Raw genomic sequence first — 17,046 nt, 5'->3', positions numbered from 1 at the left:
AGAAAAATATTCCCTTAGGAAGTGAAGGGTGCTTCCTAGTAGAATTAAAGCAGAAGTCTAACAACCACCTTTCTGGAATGTTTTAGTTGCATTCACACTATAAATTTTGCATTGGAATGGAGATGGACTGGACACTTTTCCAAAGTTTTTTCATGTCTACATTTTTATTTTAATGTAAACACAAGAAAAATATAAACATTCCTTTTCAACAGAAGGGCATTAACAGAGAGATCAAATCAAGATCATGTGAAGCTGTTGATGCCTTGATAAGACCACACTTGGAATATTGCATTCACGATATAAAAGAGATGTTGGGACTCTAGAAAGAGTGTAGAGAAGAGCAACAAAGATAATTAGGGAACTGGAGGTTAAAACATACAAAGAACAGTTGCAGGAATTGGGTATATCTAGTTTAATGAAAAGAAGGACTAGGGGTGACATGATAGCAGTGTTCCAATATCTAAGGAGCTGCCACAAAGAAGAGGGAGTCAACCTATTTTACAAAGAACCCGAAGGCAGGACAAGAAACAATGGATGGAAACTAATAAAGGAGAGAACCAACCTAGAACAAAGGAGAAATTTCCTGATAGTTAGAACAATTAACCAGTGGAACGGCTTGCCTCCAGAGGTTTTAAAGAAGAATTTGGACAACCATTTGTCTGAAATGGTATCAAGTTTCCTGCTGGAGCAGGGGGTTGGATTAGAATACTTCCAACATCCCTTCCAACTCTGTTATTGTTATATAATATGCAACGATCATCCAAAGTAAAATTTAATTTAGCAACTGTCTAAGAGTTTGTGTTTGTACGTAACTATGCAGTCCATTAAAAATGACTGTTTAGACCACTTTTGTTGTCTACTTTTAAGGTAGAATTTAATATTCAGTACTAAACTTAGATGAATGCAATCCCTCATATTTTAAGTGGTATCTTGATAAATGCCTATTTTGGACGTTTAATCATGTTTTCCGCCAGCTTTTTGCAAACTTTAAAGGCTAAAACTGCTTTGTTATTACTTCCTCCATGATTTAGAGCCAAGCAACAAGACAGGTCATAAACATCCATATTTGTAATATTTATGATGCATTAGTTTGATACTGCTTTCAAGTCATTCATATTTTTCTATACACTCCCTAGGAAAGAAAACACCTTGCAAGTACACTTCAAATGATAAGCATTCTTATTTTTCTGCCTATTAAACAATTTATTAGAAGTACAATCAATATTAATTTTCCTTTGTAGGGTTGAAAATATGAGAATGCCCCTGAACGAGATCTATTTTAATACACTGTAACTTGTTAACTACTATTTGCTCCATTTATTTTCTCTTCTCTTGAAGTTTCAACTTATTTTATTTCCTCCCTTTAATTAAACATGGGTAAACATTTTATCAATATTACCAAACATTGAATTCAATTATTTTCTGTATTGACAGTCATCAACAAATATGCATGTTTTGTTTAGACATTATATTCAAAATTTAGCATCAATGCCACTTGGAGGAACCACAGGAACTTCAATAATGTATGTTATGTATAGACAGCCATTGTTGAGTAAGTATACAGAGAGAGAGGCCAAGACAGAGAGAGGCTGGGATAGAGACTGAGAGAGGTAGAGAGGCAGGAAGAGGGGGAGGGGGAGAGAGGGGGGGTTCTTTTGGACTGCCACATAGGGTAAAAAGCTGAACATATTCCAAGACATCAAGGGGGTGCTTGACTGGCCAATTTTAGAGGCATGACATTCTAAGTCAAGTAAACATCTCTGTAATTACTGACCAGACATACTAGGGCTTTTAAAAAGAAATAGAATAGAATAGAATAGAATTTTTATTGGCCAAGTGTGATTGGACACACAAGGAATTTGTCTTGCATATGCTCTCAGTGTACATGCAGGCCTGGGGCAGTTGATCTCGCTGTTGCGATCTTGTGAGATCTGGCCATGAATGGTGTGAATGGACTTTAATGTTTTAGTTTTTAAATGTTTTTATAATGGTTGTTGTTTTTTTAAAAAAAATGCATTGTAAACTGCCCTGAGTCTCCGGAGAAGGGCGGCATATAAATTGAATAAATAAATAAATAAATAATAAATAAAAGATACGTTCATCAAGAATCATAAGGTACAACACTTAATGATAGTCATAGGGTACAAATAAGCAATCAAATCATATTAGGAAACAGTCAATATAAATCGTAAGGATACAAGCAACAAAGTTACAGTCATAAAGTCATAAGTGGAAGGAGATGGCTGATAGGAACGATGAGAACATTAATAGTAGTGCAGACTTAGTAAATAGTTTGACAGTGTTGAGGGAACTATTTATTTAGCAGAGTGATGGCGTTCAGGGAAAAAACTGTTCTTGTGTCTAGTTGTTCTGGTGTGCAGTGCTCTATAGCGTCGTTTTGAGGGTAGGAGTTGAAACAGTTTATATCCAGGTGTGAGGGGTCTGTAAATATTTTCACAGCCCTCTTTTTGACTCATGCAGTATACAGGTCCTCAATGGAAGGCAAATGCTTTGGACTTCATGACCATACCACTTTTGCTATTTGTTAAAGCAACCTGTCCTTTTTAGACTTCTACATAGGCTTTAAAGATGCAATTGTTTTGATCAGTCAATTCCTATGACACTTAAAACAGCTACACTTTTTTTTTCAAGCTGCTGTGCTCACAGAAGATCGAAAGCAATTTTTCTATACCATTTTTGTAATGTGTACAGACCTAGAATGGATTTTTGGATTAAAATGATCAAGATTGTCTCTTTTATAGTGTTACTGCAACTCTAAAAACACTTGATATTAGAACAATGTCTAAACTTGGCCATAAAAGGAGTACTGACTGATGAAAAATACACCAAGACCCACTTAACCTGAAATTTTTGTACTGTCAGATGCAACATATTGTATGAAAATGAGGTCTGAATGAAAGATAATGCTTCTACTTCAATAACTTGAATTTAAATAGAGTATTTTAGAAAATAAAGCAGAAAAATAATATTTCACAAAAACTCTTTTGTTACTTGTAGAACAAATTTTTTTAAATTCATTATTTTGATTGTTTTTAAATACTAAAAAATATGTATTTCCAAATATATAAATAAAATTAACAGAAGTAGCTGTCTGTTGAAGTGGTAAGAGGAGCAGTAAAAAAGTGGAAGATGAGGATTAGAAGATAGGAAAATTAGCAAATTATTATTAAGTTAATTTAGCATGTCTCAGCATTCATACAAAGTTTGTAAAATATTTGCTTAACAGAACTATCTACAAAATATTCCAGTAGAAAGGAACTCAACTGAAGTGCTTTTAGCCTTACCTTTGCTGACAGACTTCTCATAATCTAATATTTGCCTAATCATTCACCTGTCATGCCTCAGAGATATTTATAGGCAGGTAACCTGGGATATCACAATTTTCCCTCCTGAGTCATAAAATACAGTATTCTTATGACAAGGCTCTTTCTCACTGTACATTTCCCCAAGATAGACTTACAAAGGTAAAATCAATATTTGTGCAGCATCTTCTTTAACAACTCTTTCTAGTGATCTGCCTGACTAAGAATCAAGGGAAGTATTTATAACTCTGTCATGCCTCATCTTTTCTGACTGATTTTCACCTGTACAATATCATTAAATATCAGGATCAGAATTAGGAATCTGGAGCCCTACCTATTGATTTATTCTTTTCCCTTCATTGGCTTTTTAATGGAATGTTTTTCTTGGAGATTCTCTATATTGGATTCACCAATATTCTCACTTCTACTGTACAAGTCATGCTTTGGTCATTAGTGAAAGAATTGATGCAAGATAAACACAAGCCCTTTCTTGTTTTTAAGACTGCACAGTGTTAAAGCAATAGTCCCCAAACATATGTTCCACATTAGCATTTACTGTCTGGTTACCCTAGTAATTCAAGGAAAGATAATTTGGAATGGTATCAGTGTTCTCAAAACAGGGTTTTAGGAGTGGCCTAAGTACTTCATTTAATGGACTGAAGAATGATTTCGTCTTTATACTGTATTTCTGAATAGAAATGCATCGCTTCAAATTTGACATTCATTCAGCTTATTCGGTTTTGCCACTTTTGGGTGGAGCCCTCTTTGAAAGTCTCCTAATTTCTGTATTATGACTTTGGGAAAGAATAATTATAAAAAGCTATCTAGGCAATATTTTATTCTCAAGGTGGCATATAAGATGTAAAAATCGTTTAAAAATTATCATTCTTGTCCCATATTGCTTTTCTCTCTCTCTCTCTTTTTTAAAAAATCTTTATTATTTTTTTAAATGATAAAGTATAAACCAACATAAAAGGAAAAAAAGAAGGGAATAAAAAGGTAAAGTTAAAAACTGACATAAAAAGAAATACATAAAACAAATATATAAAAAGATGACCTCTGACTTTTTCCAGTACAGAAACAATAATAAAATACAACATTTCTCTAAGTTTAAATGAGTAATATCAATACAGAACAATCTTTAAAATACTAATGATCAACATTCAAAAAAGCAAATATTCATATATTCTTATTTTAACTTTACTCTAAAATATAATCACCTATTAAGTATGAACAAATTATACCCTTATATTTAACAATCCAAAATATTTCTCTAATTGGATCAGGTCTAATCTTCAAATCCCAAAGATAAAACTACATTTTTCTCCTTTCCTTGTAGGAAAATCTAACAGTAGTCTCCAAGCCACAAGGAATTTAGTCAAATCAAAGCAGTCAATTTCACCATCGCAGCTAGCTTCACTAAGTTTTTAAATCCATTTTTAAAGCAGAAAATATCCCACATATAATGGTATTTGCCTTTTAAGATGCTTTTACATATTGAATTAATGTTTGCGAATCAGTTACTTCCCCTTTTGGGTTAAATTTAGTAAATAAATAAATAAAACATGAATAACATGAATGATAGAGTAGTCCTCCTTGTACTTTGTTTACACTGGTTTACCTCCATGCTTACAGTAAAGAGTTATACAGCCCTCCGCATCCAACATTTGACCTGATAGCTTTATTCATTGTGATGTGGCTTTTTAGATTCCCAAGTGCTATTTGCTAAATGAAAAGTGACACCAGGCTCCAGATCTAGATTCACAAGGGAATCAAGGGATCTTTGGAACTGTGTGGTAAAGAAAGCTAGAAGCAAATAAAAGTTGGTAAGAGAAGATTAAACCAAAGAAATTTGTTTCTTTATGTCTGTCAATATGCCTTGGTCTCATTTGGACTTCTTTGCCCTTTTAGCTTTCTGGTAATAAAATACTGATTAGAGTTTTACTTTGTAGACATAATGTGATTATCCCCATCCCTAAGAGACAGGTAATAGCTATTATTTCCCCCTAACAGATGGGGTCTCATGCACATGAAAAATAAGCTGCTCATTGGGAGGCTGGAGGCTGGAGGCCATGGACTATGAGCAGTAGCTTAGGAGCTCCATTTTCTTCTTGAAGAAGAATTATTAGCTTTTTTGGCTGCTGCCACAGACTGCTGACTCGTATTGAACAATGGGCCCTATCCAACAAAATGAAATTTAATGTAGAGAAAAGCAAGGTTTTACACTTAGGCAGGAAAAACCAAAGGTACAAATACAGATTAGGCAAAGATGTTGAGACTTTGGAAAAAGTGCAGAGAAGAGCAACTAGGATGATTAAAGGTTTGGAGACTAAAATATATGAAGAACAGTTTCAGGAACTGGGTTTGGCTAGTCTAGAGAAAAGAAGGACTAGGGGTGACATGATAGAAGTATTCCAGTATTTGAGGGGCTGCCACAATCTTTGTGGGTCAAGTTATTTTCCAAAGCACCAGAAGGGAAGACAAGAAACAATGGATGGAAACTAATCAAGGAGAGAAGCAATCTGGAATTAAGGAGAAGCTTCCTAACAGTGAGGACAATTAACCAGTGGAACAGCTTGCCTTCAGAAAGTTGTGGGTACTTCATCACTGGAGGTTTTTCAAAAGAGACTGGACAGCCACTTATCTCAAATTGTATAGGATCTCCTGCATGAGCAAGGAGTTGGATTAGAAGACCCTCCAAGTTCCTTTCCAGCTCTAGTCTAATTGATTGAAAGCATGTTTATGTATCTGAAAGCTTTGAAGGCAAAGGTGGACTTCTTTTTTCAAAGTTGTAGTTTGGGTGAACTTTGCAATTATCAAGGACTAAATATCAAGCAACTCATACCACTTTTAATCTAAAAACAATTTTGCCCATTCATTTTATTCCATGCTGTTTTTACTGAAAAGAAGGTCTGTGTTTTCTCCAAAATGTAACTTTAAAATAAATTATTGTATACAGTACAGTATAGTAATGGAGTCAGTTGCCTCCTCCCCCACTCCTCAAGTTTTTGTACAAAGGAATTGACTTTAATAACTTTAATTTTCAGTCCTCTTTCTTGGGGGTAAATGTAATCTTGACTGAAGAATGGCGTACTCCTTCAGTTTAGGATGGTTGTCTCTTTCCATTGAGAGGGGAGGGCTACCTACCTAGCAGTGGTGAAATGTAAAATTTGTTACTACCGGTTCTGTGGACATGGCTTGGGGTCAAAGGCTTTTTTTTTACTTTTAAAAGCATATTTTCGGCCAAAGAGGTTATAGAAAAAATGCTTTTAATTTTTTTTTAAAAAAAAGCCTCTGATGATTGCGCAGCTCAGCTGGAGGGGGGGCAGGGATTTTTGCTACCTGTTCTCCGAAGCATCCGCCGCCATTGCTACCAGATTGGGCAATCTGGTCCAAACTGGGAGCATTTCACCCCTGCTACCTAGTCAGCCAGATCACTGAATCAACCCTAGAAATTAATGGGTTGATAGATTTTTCAGCCAGGTCACTCTCACATCCAGAGTAATATAATCATTATCCAAACTGTCACTTGAATTAGGCTGTTAGTATAAATGGAAAGGCACGAGATGGAAACATATTAGCATACTTGTTCCATAAGCGATCACCTAGAGTATGACTATGAATCCATTAATAAATCTGAGTGCTTATCCACTAAGCAACTCCATTTCTGAGTAGGTTCTCTCTCAATGAACAATTGAGAGCCATCTTCATACACAATCAGGCTTCAGCACACATTTATGCTAAGGATGTAAGTATTTTTCTGCACTAAGATGCTTATCTTCCACTGCATTGAACAGATGAATGTTTTTAATGCAGTCAAGTATATTGCTGAATTGCATCCGGTTTTTATATTCACACATGAAGGAAGGGCTCTTTCCATCCATGACTTTTGATGCCACAGAGGAACATCATTTTTTTTTTAAATTTTGATTTATATGCCGCCCTTCTCCGGAGACTCAGGGCAGTTTACAAGGCATTAAGCAATTTTAACAACATGGAAGGCAGTCTATTAATTTCCCCTTTTCTGGCAGCTGTTTCTCCCTTATGAATATCTGCTTTGGCTACAAGAGGAGGACATTGGCTAAAATTGATTCTCTCATTAGTTATTCTCTATAGCTGCTTGCACCTGGAACTGGAACAGGATCTAAATCTCAGCCCTGCTGCAATGTGATCTAACAATTATATGCCTGTAGAGCCTCTTTAAATGTGCTGCTAGGCTCAGCTCCCTTCACTAATAGGTAATGTGTACAATAGCTGCAACCAAATATAAATATCCCATGGAGAAAAATGACAAACAGTTACGTAAACAGTTTACAACAGTTTCGTGCTTCTTGGTCTCAGAATCTGACATCTGAGCACCAAATTCACAAGAAACAAAAAAAGTTCTCTCAAAGATAGTATCCAAACCATTTTTCTGTTCCCCCTTCCCTTGAAATAAATGCTGTATTTAAGGAAGGGAAATATGCAAGTGTATACCCATCTTCAGCACCAAAGTTTCATTGGTAGATGGGTGGCTATTAGCCATTCTAGATAGACTAGACCAATGATGGCTAACCTTTTTGCCATCGCGTGCCAAAAGCAGGGGTCGCATGGGGGTGTGTGCTTGTGTGCCCACACCCATAATTCAATGCACCCTGCCCCCCGCACATAACCCCCCCTCCCCATGATCCCCCTGCTTTTGGCATGTGATGGCACACTGGGCCCATTTCTCACCCTCCCCAGGCTCCAGAGGCTTTCTAGGAGCCTGGGGAGGGCAAAAACGGCCTTCTCCAACCACCCAGAGGCTGGAAATGGCCTGTTTCCTGACTTCCGGTGGGCCCAGAAGGCCCAAAAACCAGCCGACCAGCACGCGCATGCACACTGGAGCTCAGCTAGGGTAATGCTCGGGTGCCCACTGATGCTCGGGTGCCCATGCGTGCCATAGGTTCGCCATCATGGGACTAGACCAAAAAACCATCTCCAGAAGAAGAACAAAGCTACACTTTATTAAGACATACAATAATGAGACCTTGCCAATATGGTTGTGCTATACACAACCTGCCCCCCTTCTTATATTCCAGGGAGGTGAATCAGGGAGGTGTTTGCCTGATCTATTTCCATCTTGTTTCCCAGATTTAAAGAATTATTCAGCCTCCTTTGCTTAGGTAAATATTCTTGCATATTTCTTTTTTTTTTTTTTTTGATAGTTTTATTAAAAGTTTCTTTTTAATATAAGATACAAATCGAAAGAAAGACCATTGAAAAGGGGGAAGGAAATGGAATACAGGAGATAAAGTGAAGGAAGAGAGAAAACAAACAAAAAACATCGAAGAACCTCTGACTTTTTTTCATTGCAGTAAGATACATAATAAATTTATAGTACATTTTTTTAGTTATCCCAGATAGTAACTACCAACCATTTCTATAGCAGTTACACATTTAATTGTTAAAACCCTAAGTCAAAATTTCATTTTTTTCCCTTACAAACAGAAAGCTCAGAAACAGATTTCAAGTAACCACTAAACTATTTCCATTCTTGTCCCTCATTAATACAGTCAACTTTGCCATCTTCACTAGTTCCATCTACTTTTCAGTCCATTCCTCCATTATGTAAGTTAATGCTTCTTTTCATTTCTGAGCATATAGAATTCCTGCAACCATCAATATGTACAGAGACAAAGTTCCATTTTCCACCCCCACATAAATTTCCAGAATTTGGAACTTGGTTCTTGCATATTTCTATCAAGTTCATCTTTCTTATTCTCCTTTATAGTGCCTGCATCAGTTTGTTTAATTCATAAAGAATCAATACCGGAGCAAGTAAAATAAGAATATCTAAAGTCTAATGCTAGGATTTTGCCTAGCAACAATAGCAATAGCATTAGACTTATATATCACTTCACAGCGCTTTACTTACTCCCTAAGAAGTTTTACAGAGTCAGCATATTGCCCCCAAACAATCCTCATTTTACTGACCTCAGAGGATCGAAGGCTGAGTCAACCTTGAGTCGGTGAAAATCAAACTGACAAACTGCAGGCAGACAGCAATCAGCAGAAGTAGCCAGCAGTACTGCATTCTAACTACTGCACCGCCAACAAACTAAATTAACCCTGATTCAAAACTACAACAATGTGCATACACACCAACAGAAGCTATGACTAGAGAGGAGACAGCAAGTAAGGATGCAGGGAGCGAGAGCAGAGGACTTCACAGCCCAGGCCTGCTGTTGGAGAAAGGGAGTTCTCTGCTCAAGCTGAATCTAATGGACATCTGTCTCTTCCTCGGAGGAAGAAAACTTGAACAATTGGACCAAACCAAGATGTAAATGATATATCTGTTGTAGTTCTTGAAGTTCAAACTGTGTATTTTATATATCAGTTGCTGGAGCATAATAGTGAAAAATGACTTCTTCCTTTATACAACCATTTGTTTAGCGAGCCTTCAAAGTTATAAAAACACTGAAAGTTACTTATGATTGGTCCTTGCACTTAACAGCCTTTCAGAATCCACATGATCATGTGATCAAAATTTGAAAACTTTGTCAACCAGTGCATGTTTACAATGGTTGCATTGTCCCAGATCACCATTTGCGACCTTCTCAGATGACTTCCAACAAGCAAAGTCAATGGGGAAAGCTGGATTCGCTTAACAACTGCATGATGGACTTAATTACTGCTGTGATTTCCTTAACAACCATGGCAAAAAAAGGTCATAAAATTGGGTTGGACTCAATAATCGCATTGCTTAACAATGGAAATTCTGGTCCCAACTATGGCCATAAGTCAAGGACTGCCAGCGCTACATGTGGGCTTCTTGTATTCTTCTGGTTGACCACTCTAAGATAAGAGGATTGACCGATGATATCAGAAGGATGCTTATGTTGGAAGGAAAGAATGCAATCTTGTTGGATCTCCTGGCTCTCACAACAGTTTAAGTTGAAGGGTTTTTATATTTTTAGATTATTGCAAGTTTCAGTTTAATAGATCAAATGGAGTGTGGAACATTATTTTTAACCAGTGCTGCTAGGTTTTTTGTAATTATAATTAGATTGCTTTTATGAAACTGTTTAATTATCCTGGTTGCTTGAAATGATATTATCTTCATTACAATTATATTGGGTCACTGTGTGAAAGGTTAAGCACTGAGATATGAGAATGTAAATAAACAATTGTTTTCAGTGAGAGGTACTAAAATGGCAGGTGCTCATTTCAAATAAACACCGTCTAAACCCTTTAATGGGTTTTTTTAACATTCTTTATTGTATTTGTTGTTGTTTTCTTCCATTTGTATTTAGTTAACCTATATTACTTCAGAAGACCACAAATTAAGTATAAAACAAGACAACCACATCATTTCAGGAAGACATGTTCATGAATGTGGCACTGAGGAAATTCTTAGGGTTTCCAAATATTTTATTTAGGTTTTTTTTCCCCATTTTGTCAATGAGTGCATCATACAGCAAGGATTTAAACAACCCTTAAGGCTGAACACCCTATGGGGCAGATGGATGGAACAATCATTATGTGCTATGGCCCGTCAGCGGCCTGTGAAGCTAGTAGCTGATTCCGATAGCGAGGAGGCTGGTGTCGTGCTGCGCCAGCAACCTGTGCAGCTGGCACTTGAGTCAGACAATGAGGAAGCTGGAGAAGATGTGGTGCCGGAGGCGGGGATTCAGCCAGAGCCTTCAGAACCTCCAGAAGCTCCTATAAATGAAGAGGAAGAAGAGGAGGAGCCTCTTCTCGATGCACGGGTGCGCAGAGCTGTCAAAAGGCAGGAGTGGCTCCTCAGGAGGAGGTCTCCTCGAGAGTAAGGCTTGGGGCTAATTGGCCACTCCCTTAGCTTATTTAAGGAAGGACGACGACTGAAGCAATTTGCAGGGAACAACTTCATTCACTCTCCTTCGTGTCTGGATCTTAGTTCTCTTATCAGTTTCCTGCAAATTGCTTCTGGGCTTTCTGCCAACTGTAGTAAGATTATGATTATTTATTCTTTGGCTTCTTGTAGGCTGTTAAGAAAGTTAATGAACAAAAAAGACTGCTTTAATTTAGTAAACTAAGGTTTGTACAGACTTTGTGTGTGCTGCGTTCTTTGGGGTCCGTAGATAGGGCAGAACATTGTGCATGTTATATTGGTGTGCATAGGGGACATGGTTTATGACTGAAGTTCCCGAGAGATGAAGCAATAATAAATATAATAAAAACTGGCCTGAAGCTGTAGCCAACAGCTATACCATATTGTGTTGGAAGGAACCAAATGACTGTTCGAGAAGAGATCTATGTCACAAATTCTTTTAAACTATGACCGATTTGATTGATTCAAGCTCCAAAGACCCATCAAAAGTACTGGGCTGTAGACAATTGCATTTTGATATATTCCTATAAGGTTTGGGGAAATGTTTTATTTTGGAAAAATACAAAAGTGAAACATACAAATATGTGAGTTGTATGTTTATGTCTTCTTGTATACTCTATTTCTAGTAACACTTTATAAGGTTCTTTATACTATATTTTGCTAGTAATATATATGTTTGTGTGTGTATATATATCTATATGTATATCTATATCTATATGTATGTGTACCTGCCCTGGGCCTCTCAAGGCCTCCCCCATCCCAAGATATCCCATACACCACTTCCAGCACCTCACACTCCCCTTAGAACTTGGGCTTGCTTTTCCCTCCCATCAGGTTCTTGCTGGATTTGGCCCTGCTGGTCCCCACACCCTCCTTCCCACCCTTCATCACCCATTATGAACTTTCAAAGATCTCTGGAGCTCTGGATTTTATATCCCTGGGCTGCATGACTGCATCCAAGTAGCCACTATTTTCTGAGTGACTGCAAGGAATTCTGGGATGCAGCTGTGGAGTCCTGGGATAAAATAGTCTAATGAAGTCTGTGCAGAATTTTGAGGCCTGCAGGGACGGGGGGGAGGTAACTGTGGGGTCCAATAGAGTGGGATTGGAGACATAAAGACACAAAGCACCATTTTTACAGTTGGGAAGAATTCTCTTTCATTCGTGGAACAGTGCAGGAAAAGTGGCAAGAGATTTCTAGCCTTTTGAATGATTGCATTTGCTAACTTTCTAGCCCTCTTTCCATGAAAAGCCACCATTCAGAAAGCTGGAAAGATTGCTATCCTTCAGAATGATGATGTTTGCTGGTTTTGTAGCCCCTGAAAGGCTTGCAAATGCCACTGTTTTGAAGGCTAAAAGATTTGTAGCCTTCAGAATGATCATATTTGTTAGCTTTCTAGCCTTCCTAAGTTAGGAAAGTTAGTAAACACAATCAATCTCACAGTAGTTTTGAGGGCCTCTTTCCCAAAGTCTGTGATTTGGAGAAGGAGTGTTCCAACAATTATGGGAATAGGACCCACCTGCAGGATGGTGTGAGGCAACATTGCTGGGGGGGGCATCACCTTCCATCAGCTGGGTACACTTGCAACTGCAGAAAAAGACAAAGGTAACTGGACATGGGTAAGGAGAGGACCTCTCCTTGGTGCTCCACTTAATAACCCATGCAATCACTTAATGATTGCAACCTGGAGTGCAAGGATTGCAGCCATTGAATGAAGCACTCATTCGGGTTCCATTCTAGTAAATCGAGGACTACCTCTATATTTTTTTGATTTGTGCTATTTTTTTTAACTTGCAAGATACCTACAAGCAAAACTAACTTTAAAGGTATAAGATCAGGGGTGAAATCCAGCATGTTCTGACAGGTTCTGGAGAACCGGTAGCAAAAATTATGAGCAGTTCGGAGAACCGGTAGCGAAAATTTTTAGTAGTTCGGAGAACCGGCAAATACCACCTCTGGCTGGCCAGAAAGTGGGGTGGGAATGGGGATTTTGCAGTATCCTTCCCCTGCCACACTCACCAAGCCACACCACACCCACCAAGCCATGCCCAGAGAACCGTAGTAAAAAAAATTGGATTTCACCACTGGATAAGATACACAGTTATGTCAAGCACTCACACCCAATGCTATAGTGCTCAGACTTGTGGATATTTCTTCACAGCTGGGGGGACCAGAAGGAAAGCCAGGAAAGCCAGAAAACAAGCCAATCAACATGGCTATAACAACTGTCATTGTCACAAATGTAGACAACAGAGTTCAGCAGGGAGGCATAGTAGACGCAACAGAAGCAAGATGGGTTGGCAAAGCAGACACCAATTTGTATTTTGTGTCAACACAAGTTAGGGAAGGTAGCACAAAAAAACAGCAGTAGTAAGAAATGGCTGGTAACTATGTGACTGTTTAAATGTGGCATATAGTTGTTTTATGTTCACTTATCTCTCCGGGAGGCAGTCTTCTCTGTGAGAGGATTGCATATTTAAAAACTCCTTTCTGAGTTCTCCATAAGAACTCTGCCAAAGACACCACTGGGATAATTATTCCCATTAGCATTCACCAACTAAGGACATGTTCATCCAACATTACTAACAAAATTAGCATCTGGTCTAAAACTCTGTAAGAAAAAAGAGCAGCTTTGTGGACCTAGCCTACAGATGATAGTTTCTGCTTCTTTAAAGGTAAGAAAGAAATATAGATATTATATAGATATGTGTTGACAATAAGACTATTATCTTGTGCTGTGGCCCTTAAAAAAAAAATAGTATAAAATGATGCAATAGCTCCATTGGGTCTCCCAAAAACTATTTTAGAAGGACATTTTGATTGATGGTCATTTTAACTTCCTAAGAGTGATTGGCTGAGGCTTTGTTACATCGGCAAATGTCATCCCAAGTGTAGTCAGCATACAATCTCATGTTGTTGTTTAGCAAATTTACTGACCAAGCCATAATGCCCAATTCCCATAGCCTAAGTCATGTATCACAATCTACAAATGAAAGCAGCTGGGTTTCCATAATACATTAATTAAGCTACAAAAAACATATTTTAAACCCAGAATTTGAGATAAGAAAGAAAATCACAGATGTCAGGAAGATATTCAGACTATACATGGAAAACTAAAAGGAACCAATTAAAAATTAAATTATATGTTTAACTTGCCACCATCGTGCAGTCCAGGCACTAACATTGGAACTACTCAGGAAGCTTCTATTCTGGTGAAAATTGGAAAGTGGATTTTGGCTTCAAGAAGACCAGCAAGATAGCATCTTATTTTCTTTTTTCTTGGCATACTTGGGTTGATTGTGGCTTTCAGAACTCAAACTGTGTCAAAGTGTAAATCCTTGTATGGGGAACCTTTAACTATACTATACTTTAAACTGAGAGATGATTGGTATATAAATTCAATAAACAAATGATACTCACTTTCTTCCCCATACCAGATGCCCTCTAGATTTATTAAAGTTTTTAAATTCTAGGCCAGGCTGACTATTAGTTCTGAAGATGAGATGACATGGAAAAGCATATATGTTCATGCATAAAAAACCTTTTGCAATTGCCTTTTTTTTAAATAATACTTAATAGTGGATGCTAATGAGATAAAATTGTGCACTTCCTTTAAAGAGCCAAGTGGCAAAATGGAAATAAGCTTAATTACAATTGGAGCACATAATGTAATGTCTAGGTATACATACTGTTTCTTACATTAGTAGCTCCAATATATCAAAGCAATGCAAAGGAAGAATGTTTTTTTCTTATCCCTGTGCCCAAATAATCCATAATAATAGTATTCAGTTAGTTCTGTAAGCAGTGCAGTATTCAAGTAACTTGGCTCACTTCTGACTTCTATTAACAATAAAATATGAGGTTCAAATTTTTTTTGATGAGAAATAGTGGCTTCATAAAATCTATTTCATTTATAATGTACATATTTTCATTGTTTCAGAGCTAGGTAGGATTAGCTTCTGTCTTCTAGAAATGGCCCATTTTTTATCAAAAGTTCATGTGAATTAATTACTACCATTCTAAAAGAGGTATTTCCCAAAACAGTAGCTTATATCTAGAATAGTGTTTCAAAAAGGTCTGAAATGGATAGGTGCTAACTCTTCTCTGGGGGAAAAAATTAAATAGTAAAGGGTTATTTTATTTACAGAGAGGTATTACTTGCCCATAAATGCAAATCTAATTTGATATTTACATCCCTCTTCAGCATCACTGGGAATCCTCACCTCTGCAAAGCAATTTATTTTGAATGGTCTCCTGGACAATGCTATCAAACCGTTCAATTAATTCAAAACATCCCCTTCTTCAGACTTAGTAAGGGCTGCAAAATAATACAATAATTTCCTCCTTTGTTGTTAATGTCACTATGGTTATTTTCTTCACTTCAAACAGTGTGCCCCTGCTGAGAGCTATCAAGCTTAGACTGAAGTAAGCATGCCTAAAACTGTAGCCTTAACATTTCTTGATATATATGGAAAATATTTCATGGATTGTATTTATTTTATTTTATTTTATTTATTGAATTTATATACCGCCCTACTCCTGAAGGATACAGGGCGGTAAACAGCCAAAAGATAAAATACATATAATACAAATGTTAAAAAAATCATTAAAATACAATTAAATAATTTGGCCCAGAAAATAAAATTTAAAAAACCCAATTATAAGACAAATTTAATATTTAAAAAAATTAAAAACAATTTAAAAAAGAGGTTAGGCCAGGCCGGCCTGCTGGAATAGGAATGTTTTAAGGGCACGGCGGAAAGCGCGCAGATCAGTGATCCTCCGTATCTCCGGGGGAGCTCATTCCAGATGGCAGTATCTTGCATGTACTATGCAATTTCAGTTTCTTGTGCAAAAATGTAAGGATTGATTGATTTAATCTATCCATCTGCCATTATTTAAATGATTTATTTCCTCTAGTAAACAAAAAACCCCTTCATAATGTAGCTAACAATAACATCAAATAGTATTAAAATAGCAAGATAAAATATTGCAACATAAATATATACTGTAATATAAAGAATTAATAACTTAAGTACATTTGGAGACAGCCACTCAAAGCACTGCATAAAAATGCCGTAATAACACAACATACCAAATATACCAACATACCAGCGACTCAGGCAGAATTCCATTCACCTGGGGATACACATACATTACATACATCATGAGCATAAAAGCTTTTCTAGGTTTAGAGCACTAAATGGATAATAGTAATATGACTTAATCCTGGGAAAAGCTTTCCTGAGCCTTAACATCATTATTGAAAGGGATAAGTCTTGGGAAACTATATATCAGATTTCAGATGAATAGATTTGAACTGGAACAACTCCAAAGAAAATTTTAAAATACTGGGTTTTGTTTTGTTTTTAATATGCAGTTTCTAATCTAAAATTTATGACTTAGTGTGAACTGCGAAGCCAGACTCGTAATGGCTTCTCCAACAAACCATAGTTTAATGTGATAATTGACTGAATTCTATGAATTAGTAGGTAAGATATGAGATGGATTTAAATAGAGAATGTACATATTCAGGAGAAGAGGAGCCAGACAGTTTTTACTATGGTTAGGCTTAGGCTTAGGCTTCAGTCTTCTACATAGTTGTGTCACAGAATTAACTTGGATATATCTAAGATTCTTTCGTTGATAGATGTATATCACATCTTTCTGCCACAACTCTAGTCCCTAGTCCAGGGGTGAAATGCTCCCAGTTTGGACCAGATCGCCCGATCCGGTAGCAATGGCGGCAGGTGGTTCGGAGAACCGGTAGCAAAAATCCCTGCCCCCCCCCATGCCCAGCTGAGCCATCCAATCATCAGAGCCTTTTTTTTTTTTTTTACTTTTAAAAGCATTTGTTCTACAACCTCTTGGGTAGAAAAAATGCTTTTAAA

General features: G+C 37.1%; 1 protein-coding gene across 1 annotated transcript in view; it reads left to right on the top strand.

Annotated features, from left to right (window-relative positions):
* The window catches only part of ALK (ALK receptor tyrosine kinase), a 641,419-nt gene that overhangs the window by 386,439 nt on the left and 237,934 nt on the right, over positions 1 to 17,046 (top strand). The gene's annotated exons all lie outside the window — the stretch shown is intronic.

Source organism: Pantherophis guttatus, chromosome 1 (assembly GCF_059756535.1).
Source record: "Pantherophis guttatus breed Tessera chromosome 1, ASM5975653v1, whole genome shotgun sequence".
Lineage (NCBI taxonomy): Eukaryota > Metazoa > Chordata > Lepidosauria > Squamata > Colubridae > Pantherophis > Pantherophis guttatus.
This window is presented reverse-complemented; position numbering and strand designations above follow the sequence as displayed.